Genomic DNA, 11,787 nt, shown 5'->3' with positions numbered 1-11,787 from the left:
TGTGTGTGTGTGTGTGTGTGTGTGTGTGTGTGTGTGTTGGGGGGGTACCAGGACGAGGAAGCCCCGCCTGCCCCACCGTAGGCCCGCCTCGGGTCAGTCCCATCCAGACCTCCCCCGGGAGCCTGGGGCGGGGGCTCCGGGGACATCCCCGCCCGTGCTCGGCACTGGAGGGTCCCCAGCTCCCCGGCCCCTCCGGAGGGCACTTTCATGGTCCGAACTGGAAAGGGCTTCAGCGTTCGTGGAAGACACGAATGAGAACTCGACCCCCCCCCCCCCCACACACACGCCAGCCGCTCCCATCGCTCCAGCCTCAGCGTTTGCTGAGCACATGTCCCACGCATTAACTACCTCATTTAGTCACCAGAGGTCGTTAAGTCTCCGGGGTAAGACCTCCAAAGGCAAGGAACCCCCGAGCCCCGGAGGCAGCTCTTCAGACCCCGGGCTTCCTCCCTTGGGGTCACCTTGAGGCCCGCTGTGCCCCTTTCCTCGACTCAGCCCCGCCCCAAATCTTCCCTTCCCCGGTGCCCCTGTCTGACCCTTGGATGAGTCAGTCAGCACTTAGCACCCCCATATGCCTGGCACTGTGCTGGTGTGTGAGGGTGCAAAGACAAAAAGAAGATGGACCTTGGCTTCGAGGAGTTGGCAGACAACCCAACATGCTCCTCTGTAGGGGGTAGAGCAGACGTGACCACATGGTCCTGGACTCCTCCAGCCCCCAGAGCTGACCACAAAATTCCAGATACTCCGGGACCGAGGACAGGGGAACTGTCCACCTGGCCCATGCCCCCTATTCCGGCATTTTATGCCTTTCTTAATGCAGCCTAAGGCTCGAAGCACTGTGGACTTCTGCTGAACACCAGGGTCCCCAGAACCCCCATCTTCCTATCCAAGCATGCCTCCTCCCATTCTGTACTTGTGGAATTAATTTCCAGATCCAAAGATTTTACATTATCCCTTATTAAATGTCAGCTTCCGGTCCCTCTAATCAAGATTTCTTATCTGCTAATTTCCTAAGGATGCCACCCAGCAAGGTGAAGCAAGTGGTGGGCTTGAGGCTAACATGCAAGACTTCATGGGGAGCTGAGACCCCCAGAGAACAGCCAAAAATCTGTTGAAGAAAGGCAGCTTCCAGGCTGTGGGAGTTTAGGAGAGAGGGGGATCTCCAGGAAGGGAGGAGAGGGCTTCCCCCCAGGGACGGCCCTCTCAGGAGCTCTTTGCCAAAGTCCTAAGGCTTTTTTAGCTTCCTTGGGCCAATGGCCTAGACCTGGGTCCCGGAGCAAACCCCTTGGGGGCAACATTAAGTCCAAATATCCCAGGTCCAAATGAAAACTACCTTGCTCCAAAGATTCCCTGCTGGTTTTATGGGAGTGTAAGGAGTTGATTGGTGATTTCCCCAGTTCTACTACTGTACTGGTAACCGACATACAGCAACAACCATTGTGGCTTTTCACTGGATTACTGTAACAGCCTCCCAGTTACTCTCTTTGCCTCAGTCTCTCCCCTCCGTTCAGCTGCCAGTGATTTTTCTCCCTCAGGTCTGACCATATCACTCACTTCTTGACTCAGTAAATTTCGGCTGATCCCTATTACCTCCAGGATCAAATACAGTGTCCTCTTTGAGTGAATGAATCCTCTGACCTCTAGCCACTGTGATGCTGGGGTGAACAGAAGAGGCCCAGCCCTCCCCACCAGCTCGGGCAGCCACCCCATTGCCTCGCCGCCCAGCTCCGGAGGGAGCCCTGGCTGCTCCCAGAGCCGAGGATGCTGGAGCCCAGGGGGAACGAGTCTCCCGTGGCAATCTGGAGAATAGAGTAAACACCAGCTGTCCCAGTTCAGCCCCCTTGCTTCACCTCACACGTGGACGCATCCTAATCTGTGACTTTATCTCAACTGTGAGGTTACTATGTGCCAGATCTTTGCATCTTTGCCTTTGGGAGAGTGGGACGGGAAATGGGCTTGTGGCTGAGGGTAGCCCAGGTGGAGTCCATGTTCATGAGCTGCAGAAAGTCTGTAGATTCCATATTTTAATGTTTTGAGTACAATTCCATCTCATCCCTCCTGTTACTCTACCTGCACTGTTTGACAGATGAAGAAAATACCACCGAGGATTACAGCAGCTCCAACCTCTGATCCCATCTTTGACACAAGCTGTAAACCTAGGCAAAACAAGTTAAGTCAGCAAGCGTTTATTCAGTGCCTATTATGTGCCAGGCTCTACACTAAGCATTGGACATACAAAGAAAGGCTGGACCTCAGTTTCCTTATCTGTAAAATTAGGGGGTTATGGCTTCTAAGGTCCCTTCTAGATATTTTTCTTTTTCCTAACTTCCTTTCTTTCTTTTTTCCTTCCTTCCTTCCTTTCTTCCTTCCTTTGTTTCTTTTTCTTTCTTTCTCTTTCTCTCTTTCTTTCTTCCTTTCTTTCTTTCTGTCTGTCTGTCTATCTTTCTGTCTGTCTTCCTACCTTGCCCTGTCTGAAAGTGCAGTCACTCATGAGTCTGATTCCAATACTGATCAGAGTGGAAGTATCAATCCGCTGTTTCTCACTCAGCCCACTCAACCCCTCCTTAACCATCTTGGTGACCCTCTACTCTAGGGGTTCACCATACCAGTGCCAGTCTTAGTGTGGACACTGACTGGGCTTTGGCTGCGCTGCAGCTGAAAACTTCCAAGCTCAAGAGATCCACCAGCATCAACCTTCCCAGGGATAGGGACTACAGTATGTGCCACCACACCCAACCAGGTCTAAATCTATGATCTATAAACCAGGTCTTATGAACCTGCCCTCTTCAAAGGAAGGAAAAATAAGACAGAACAAAAAAAGCTGTCAATATGAAAAAGTGGGAAATGGATGAAGGAACAGACATCAGCACTGACCATTATCATACATAGGTTTTTTAATTGTCAAGGCCAGCATTTTAAACCACATGCTGTGATGCCACAGACAGTATTCTTTCCCCTATCCCCTGGCCCTCACATGGGACAGAGAAACAATAGGAATTGATTAACATTGCTTGAAGGATTAGCCTACAGCAAATGGTCTATTCTCCACCCCCTATGGAAATCTGCCCAGTGAACCCTAGAGCAGAAAGCCTGGACAGTGGTCCTCACTTCCTGAGCCCCCTCTGTCTCCTGCACAGTGAAATGATGACCACACAGTTTTCAGATGAAGAAATTAAAGCTATAGTCATATGAAAAAATGCTCTAAATTACTATTGATTAGAGAAATGCAAATTAAAACAACTCTGAGGTACCACCTCACACTTATCAGATTGGCTAATATGACAAAAAAGGAAAATGACAAATGTTGGAGAAGATGTGGGAAAATTGGAACACTAATGCATTGTTGGTAGAGTTGTGAACTGATCCAGCCATTCTGGAGAACAATTTGGAACTATGCCCAAAGGGCTATAAAACTGTGCATACCCTTTGATCCAGTAACACCACTACTAGGTCTGTATCCCAAAGACATCATAAAAAAGGGGAAAGGACACGCATGTACCAAAATATTTATAGCAGCTCTTTTTGTGGTGGCAAAGAATTGGAAATTGAGGGGATGCCCATTGATTAGGGAATGGCTGAACCAAGTTGTGGTATATGAATGTAATGGAATACCATTGTTCCATAAGAAATGATGAGCTGGTGGATTTCAGAAAAACCTGGAATGATTTACATGAACTGATGCTGAGTGAAATAAGCAGAACCAAGAGAATGTTGTACATAGTGACAACAACATTGTGTGATGACCAGCTCTGATAGACTTACTTAGCTCTTCTCAGCAATGCAATGATCTAAGACAATTCCGAAAGACTCGTGATGGAAAATGCTATCCACATCCAAAGAAAAAACCATGGAGTCTGAATTCAGATGGAAGCATATTATTTTCTCTTTTTTTTCTTTCTTATGGTTTTTCCCCTTTTGTTCTGATTCTTTTTCTATGACATGAGTAATGTGGAAATATGTTTAATATGATTGTACATGTATACCCTATGTCAGATTGCTTGCTGTCTTGGGGAGAGGGGAGGAGGAAGGGAGAAAAAAATTTGAGACTCAAAATCTTATAAAAGTGAATTTGAAAAATAAATAGAAAAAAAAGGAAATTAGTAGTCACTGGAAAAAAAAAAAGAAATGATGACCTCTATAGTAATTGTTTTTGCTATAGCTAAAAAGTTTATAAAGGACTTTCACAAAAGTATGGCCTGTATGAACATTGCTGCCAACCTGGGCTTGAGCTAGAAAGCCACCTGTGCAGAGTTCCTGGAGAATGACATCATTCAGCCTTCCCTGAAGTAAGGACGACCTGTCATCTCCCCAAGCAGCCCAGGCTGCTCTGGGACTAACTCTCATGGCTAGAAAGCTCACAGATAAGAAGCCTCAGGTCACAGCGCTCATCCACAGGCAGTGAGCTTTCGTCCAAAGCCAAATCCTGACTCCAGCATCCGTTAACCAGTCACTCGGGCACTTAGGTTTCCTGGGTTTCTCACTCTCACAGGTCTTGCCCCCGGCTCTCTGTCCATCGGTAATTCCCGAGGCGCATTTCTACCTGTTATTCCTGTTTTCCTCCTGGAAGTTTGTTTGAGTCCCACTGAGGCTCTCCTGCAGGCGTACCCAGGGGGAAGGGCTCTGATCACATGCAGACCTTGGTCCCCAGAAGGGAGGCTGCCTAGCTGCATAGGTCCAGTCTGGGCCAGGCAGATAAGCAGCTTCCAGGGGAACATTAACAAAGATGGGGGAGGAAGGAGGCCCAGGTCACAAAGTCTCTTATCAATCCCACCCCCAACCTGGGAAGAAGGCTCTAGGCCTGAAATCTCTAGGCTTGACCCAGAATCCCAGAGTATCAGGCTGAGAGAGTTCTCATCCAGGCTGGGGGAATCCCTTCCAGTGAGCATTCAGCCCACCAGTGATGGGGAGCTCAGTACCTCTCCAGGTAGCCCATTCCAGGATGGGACAACTCTCATTTTAAAGAAATTTGTCCTACCACCAAGTCTCAGTCTGCCTCTTTGCGACTGACCTGGTGCTTGAGAGGAGCCTTTTTCCATCGCCTATGTAACTGGAACTGTCAGCATCTTCAAAAGGACCAAGTTATCACCGGCTGTGCTTTTACTGCGTTCGGGTCTGGGCAGGGATATGCTGGTAAATGTTTAATAACCAGGCTCTCCTGGAAAAAAAAAATGTAAGCACACACACTTTTAGGTTTAATCTGTTTTAGAGAGGTAAATGGATATTGTCAGTTATGCCACTGCAATAGCAGAGGGAGCCGTTTCCTTTTTTTTAAATTCAATTTTATTTTGAATTCTAAATTTTCTCCCTCCAGCCTCCCCTCCCCTCCCACTGTGAAAGCAAGAAAAACAAAACACATTACAAATATGTATTGCCATTTGAAATAAATTCCCACAATAGGCATGGCCAAAAAAGAAAGAAAGAGGAAGGAAGGAAGAAAGAAAGAAAGAAAAAGAAAGAAAGAAAGAAAAAGAAAGAAAGAAAGAAAGAAAGAAAGAAAGAAAGAAAGAAAGAAAAAGAAAAAAGAAAGAGGAAAATCTTCAATCTGCCCTCTGAATCCATCAGCTCTCTTGTCTGGAGGTGGGCAGCATGTTTCATTATGAGTCCTCTGAAATTGGGACTGGTCACTGTGTCCGTCAGAGTTCCTCAGTCTCCCAAGGTTGACTATCTTTACAATTGTTGCTAAAGGAGAATCAAAATGGAAGCAAAGAATTCATTTTACTGAGATGAGCATTGGGGAAAAAAAGCAAAAAAAAAAAAAAGTCCACTCAACTGTCTGGCCTCATCCTCTTCACATTATGTCCTTTCTGGGCTCTACAGGCAGAAGTAGTTTCTTTTAAAGATAAATTGACATTTGGGAATCTATGACATTTTCATTTCGAAATCTAGAATATAGAATACAAAATGCTTAAAATAAAGAATCTCTTTTTAAAAAATGTTTAATCTGCATCATCAGCACTTTCTCAAGTCTAGACAGTCAGCAGAACAATAAATCAAGCCCTGATTTGTAGCAGCTGCTGATTTCTGAAGTGTAAATAAATGCTCACCGTTGAACAATGGGCTCTCCCAAGCTGGTGGGGGAGGGGTACCAGCACAAGCCAGGTGTTGTCATTCTTGATGGCCAGGGAGGGGTGAAGAAAGGTCTCTGCTCTCCACCCCATCCCACCATAGCTCTCAAGCTTCACCGCTGTCTTTGATGCTTAGTAAGGATGTTTCCATTTTCTAGATCCCTTCTAGGGCTGTGCTGAGCTAGATAAGAAGGGAAGGCACAGCCTCCTTATATTCTCAGTAGTTTGGGAATATAAGGGAAAATACAGCAATTCTTCAATTGCCCATGTAAGCAGGGAAACCAGCAACCAAAATAGCCTTAGAAGTGTCCTGTCTCTAATTGGCTTGACCCCTGCCAAGGACAAGACCTTGAGGCGTGACCTCGGGGGAAGACGATGCGTCTTGCTCAGAAGAGTTTACCAGTGTGTTTCTGGCCATCGTGGGAGAGCATTTGTAGTTTTAAGAGTCCTCAGTTACAGAAATAACACCCTCCATGAAATGAAGGGACTGGCCAGAAAGTCCCAGTCTTGGGAATGGGTGCGTTTGGCACCATGTTGTTGACCTGAAGGACTTGATTCTGGTTCCAAGCTCATGCAGGTGTTTGATGACTGTTACCTGTTCGCCTACATTGTGCTGAAGAGGTCCCTCTGGTTGGTTACAGAGACAGAGCAAAGGGCGTAGACCAAAGGCACCAAAGGGGGACCTTGCCCTCGCCTTCCTTCCTCTGGCCTGTGAGGAGTAACCACGATGCTCTAAGCTCCAGAGGTCTGGTGTGGAGTGGAGAAGGCCCCTGCCCACACTGGGCTAGCCCATGAGGCCCTAGCCCCCTACAAGCCTGGGTCTGGGAGCGGTTTGCCTCCTGGTTTTGTCTTTATATGGTTCAAGGTCTTGTGAGATTGCCTAAGTTCTAGAGAGCCGCCAGAAGTCCAGGAGCTAAGTCTGGGAAGGAGCCAGCCCCGAACGGCAACCTGCTTGATCCAGGCCATCACTGGAGGAGCCCAGCAGTAAGGTGCCGGGATCAAACGAGGGGATCGCTGGCCATCAGCTACGCTCCACTTGAAAATGAACTTGGTAGGGCAAATGCTTTGTAGCAGTTTCTTTTTTTTTGCAATCGTTTTATTTTATTTTTAAAAATGTAATATTTCATTTTCCCCCAATTACACGTAAAAACAATTTTCAACATTTATTCTAAAATTTGAGTTCCAAATTCTCTCCCTCCCTCTCTACCTCCCTCATTGAGAAGGCGAGCAATTTGATATAGGTTATACATGTGCAATCATGAAGGACATTCCCATATTAGTCATGTTAGCCATTTCTTTATGTTTGAACCCACCCTCTCCAGGGACCTCTACCACCAGGTAGAGGGAAGAAAGAACCCCTTATTTTTACTGGGGGTGGGATGGGGGAATGTTTTTATCCTTTTCTTTTTGCTATATCTTCTCAGTAAATATCCTTTTGCAAAAACTGAGATACCTGATTAAATTGCTAATGGAATGATAATCAATGGTGATACTGAAGAGAAATTAACTTGCATTGAAATTGATGTGAGGGAGAATGCCCTGGAGTGGGGATTTAAGCTGACAGCATGAGAAGAACCCTACAGTCCCTCAGGCATACCCCTGGAGTCCCAAGAGGAGATAGAGCAGTAGCCACCCCCTCTGGGCATTTGACTTGCTCGGCTCAGTGGGAGTTGGACTAAGAACCAGCGTCTACATCAAGGGTGCAAATATATTATGAACCGGAGGATGGAACAGTAGAGACCAGGTGTCATGGCAGACCCTACAGCGTTCTCTCTTATTCTGTCTGCTGTGAATAGACACCTCTGAAGTCTCCTTTCTCCACCCTTTTCCAAGGGAGACTTTGATTCCTGCCAGGAGGGAAAGCAAGAGATACTCTTCTCTTCTCAGAGAGGGGATACCAGTTTAGAATTAAACCTTGTTAGTCTGGGGGAAATAGCACCTGTTAACTGCCCCTTAATAGGGAAGGAGTGCCCCAAGCTGTGCATACAAGGCTTAACTCTCACCCACATACATGCACACCAAATGCCAGACCATATATGGTCAATATCAAACAACCCATCTACCTGCGCTGAAAGCCAACAAATCAGAGAAGTAACTTACCGGAGAATATGCCGGACGATAAACAGTAAATGAACTCTCCCATTGGGAATGAGAACTCAGTTCAACCGAGAGAGGTTCAGAACTCACTTCAGAGAAAATTTCTCTAAAGTCTCTAGTGTGGGAAGCTGAGAATAGAGACATGATTAAAATTCAACATGTCAGCTTCTTCCCAGTCTTTCTGTCCTTCAGCAACCTGAAGAGAGGTTGCAATGGGACATCTTCTGTCTTGAAACTGGAAATAAAGGAGCCCAGATCTCTCTTCTCTCTCGCTTTTCCCAACTCAGCTTACCCTTCATGAAGGTGGGGGAGAAGTCAATCTCCACCAGTGAGGAGGGTCCCATGTGAATGGCCTTCGAAGCCAAGAGATACACTATCAAGTTAAGAAGAGAGTTAGAGGAAGGGAATTGGAGGCCTTCTCGGGGAGTTTAGCTGAGAAGGGAGGAGCAATCCAGGACGATGGCTAGTGGGGATGGATAGATCGAGGGGAGGTTTTTTAAAGATGGAGAAAGCATGAGCATGTCTGTAGGCAGTAGGGAAGCAGAAAGATGGAAGATTGGTGAGAGAGTAGGGCTGATAGAGGAGGAAATCTGCTGAAGAAGATGGGATAGAATGAGGTCATTGTTGCTGTCGTCTCAAAGAGGACCAATGGTATCAGGAGGGTGATGTCTTGACTTGCAAGTGAACTGGATTTAAGTGAGGCAGAGTTGTCCAAGTCATCAGCCTCACTCTTTCCTCCAGAGTCATTGGAGTCTAGCGGCCAGACATAGGTCAAGATGACTGGCGATGGCCCCTGGAATGAGGTCACTTGTGCCATCAATGACCACCATTCCTTGGGACTTACTACCCTCTCCATTCTAAATCCTAACCATACTCCTGGCTAACCCGTGTTTTTCTATGTTGGCATAAGAAGCCTTCTGGATTTACATATTCACGCACAAATGAAGACAGGGCTTGCAGCTATGTTAACAAAGATGGCGGCAGCAGCAACAAAACCCATCCAAGTTGGCTGCATCAGATAGCTTTGGGAAGACCTTGATCCCAGACTGTCTTACCTGTTGTTCTGTAATTATCAAGTCCTGTTACATGGGCCTCTGCAGACAACCATGGACAACCATGTTTCTATTTGCCTTGTCTGGGGGGCAAGGTTCTCATACTCTCCTTTGTTCATAGACTTGAATGGTTGTTCTGGTTGATAGATTTTAAGACAAAGTGTTAATTAAAAAAAAGGTCTCATGTTCACAGCAACAGAGCTAGGGGCCTGGGTCCTATGTCCCAGCTTGGTCATCATGGGCCTGTGTTTGAATCCTAGGTCCGACGCTAGGTCCTTGTGTGACCTTGGACAAGTCACTTGGCTCCTAGGCCTCACTTTCCTGTTCTGCAAAATGAAAGTATAGTCCTAGGTCACCTCCGAGGGCCCCCTGAATCCTATGAAACCCCCTCAGCTTCAGCATCAAGAGGCTGGAAGTTCCCTGGCCTTGAGAATGAGAACAAGCTATCTCCCAGACTCAAGCCCTCCTCCTGAGGCGGAGCTGCTGGGCACAGATAAAGTCTGGTGAGCAAAGGTCACCGCTCAGGTCCCCAGCCTGGGCTCCTGCTCCGAGGGCCTGCAGCTGAGGAAAGAGGAGCCCGCACAGCACCAGGTGTAGTATCTGCTCTGTCCTGCTCTGCCAGTTGGGGAGATTGGCAGGGACTGGGGGGAAGGAAGTCAAGGGACTGATGGGTGAGGATTCACAAACTCTCCCCAATCTCAATGGGCCGTGGAGTCACTCTGTGGGGAAGACCTAGAACCCCAGAATTCTAGCCCTGGGGACTTTGGAGACAACCCTCTTGTTTTGCAGAGAAAGAAAATGAGTCCCAAGGTCACATTGCTCATCACTAGTAGAGATGAGATTCGAACCCAGGGCTTGGACTCCAAATCCAGACCTTTCTGTATCTGTCTGGAAAGGCTGAAAATATATTAGGCTTCTGGGAGAAACCAGGGGAGGAAGTAGTCAAGAAAATTTGGATCAAAATGAGTGATATTAAGTTGATTTTAATGAGTGATAAGCCTGTTTTTATATGGGAAAAGTCACTGTACCTGTGAAGTATTATTGATCCATTCACAAGTGAATATTTAGTGTTTTAGGGGGACCTTGCTGCCAGAGAGCTCCTGCCCATCTGGGGATCCCTAGCCACCCCAGGACCCTCCCCCATGAGCCCTGAAACGGTTTGGTCAGCGTCCAGATGGAGGGGGGCTGGGACTGTTCTTGGACCATGAGGGCTGGACATCAGGATTCTGGGGTCCATGGCTGCTTCAGGCCTCGAAAGATCCTTTCCCAGCGTTTCTCAGGTCCTAGGAATCTCCAGGGGTTCAGAGGATGTCAGAGCCGGGAGGGAGATGGAGCCTACCCCACACCCCCACCCCTGTCACAGAAGAGGCCCAGAGAAGACAGGGGACTAGTGCAGTGTCGTGCGGACAGGAAGATTTAGAACCCAGGTCTTCTATGCCCATAAAGCTGACTGGGCCTACAGTCTTGGAAGAGGACAGGGATGTCCAGACCTAGGAAGGGCAGTGGAATTCTGAAGAACCCTGGAGTGGGGGTGGGAGGCGGGAGCAGGGAGGGAGTTAGCCGTCAATCTCTTCTGGACAAAGAGGGGGCCTGGGGAGGGCACATGAGGGCCTCTGCCTGGGCTGCTCTTCTCTGTTCGGCCTGCCCCTGGTGGGAGGTGGGGATGGAGCAAGCCGGGGACAGTCCGGACAAAGTCCTTTGCGGAGGTGGCTATGGCAGGGGTGGGGGTGGGGGCTTCTGCTGCCAAGGACACGGGACACAGCATCTCCTGGGGGAGGATGGGCTGGGCTGGGCTGGGTCAGGTGGGCCCTGGGTGTGAATCCTGCCTCTGAGACCAGCACCCCACTGAGTGTGGCTGAGGTGGGACGCCACCCCATTCCCAGCTTCAGTTTCCTCATCAGTAAAATGAAGCTAACCCGCGAATGGCCCATCTCTAGCCCAGCCCTTCCCAACTTTGCTGAGGACAGGCTCCCTTTTGGTCTGCACTGACTGAGACACCTCCCAGTGACCAGAAGCCAAGGTGCATCCAGGGGCTTGGGCAGGGCCCCGGGCCTCAGCCTCAGGAGCTGTGTCTGCGTGGGCGGAAGCCCCCCACCCCCCAGCTATGGGCGGAGGAGCCCGAGATGGGGAGGAGTGAGGAACTGCCACCCGCCTTTGCCCCCTCCCACCCAGGAGTGCCCCAGCCCCACGGCATCTGTTTTAATCCCACCCACCCATGCCGGAACAGTGGAAACAAACTCTGGGTTTGGAGCTGGAGGATTTGGGTTCGAATCCCACTCTCTCATTGCCTACCTGTGTGACCTTGGGCAACTCGCTTCATTTCTCTGGGCCTCAGTTTCCCCCTCTATAAAGGGTCGAGGGGGTTGGACTGTGTGGCCTCTGAGATCCTATGAGCCCGAAAACATTTATTAAGGCCCTGGGCTGAGTGCTGGGGACACAGAGAGAAGGAGATGGCTTCTGCCTTCAAGGAACTTCCGTTCTATTGAAGGGGTTATAGAGGAAGAGGAAGAGGAGGAGGATACGAGGGGGGGGAGAGAGAGGGAGAAAGAGAGGGAGGGAGGGAGAGGGGGGGG

At 48.6% G+C, this 11,787-nt stretch overlaps 2 long non-coding RNA genes across 2 annotated transcripts in view; one reads left to right on the top strand and one right to left on the bottom strand.

The window, feature by feature from the left end:
- Positions 1-5,534: 5,534 nt before the first annotated feature.
- On the bottom strand, positions 5,535-7,184 carry LOC114024927. Its single transcript, XR_003566970.1, has 3 exons — positions 6,045-7,184; positions 5,771-5,882; positions 5,535-5,679 (listed from the first exon to the last, which is right to left on the bottom strand). It is a non-coding gene; the product is annotated as an uncharacterized LOC114024927 (long non-coding RNA).
- A 2,530-nt stretch (positions 7,185-9,714) lies between these two features.
- The window catches only part of LOC114024885, a 14,862-nt gene continuing 12,789 nt past the window's right edge, over positions 9,715-11,787 (top strand). The window contains exon 1 of the long non-coding RNA XR_003566962.1: positions 9,715-9,805. This is a non-coding gene — a long non-coding RNA (uncharacterized LOC114024885). The remainder of the gene's footprint in view (positions 9,806-11,787) is intronic.

This window comes from Vombatus ursinus, unplaced genomic scaffold (genome assembly GCF_900497805.2).
Source record: "Vombatus ursinus unplaced genomic scaffold, bare-nosed wombat genome assembly UNPS02014825.1, whole genome shotgun sequence".
In the NCBI taxonomy this organism is placed as follows: Eukaryota; Metazoa; Chordata; class Mammalia; order Diprotodontia; family Vombatidae; genus Vombatus; species Vombatus ursinus.
The sequence above is the reverse complement of the archived record's forward strand: the minus strand, read 5'-3'. Positions and strand labels throughout refer to the sequence as shown.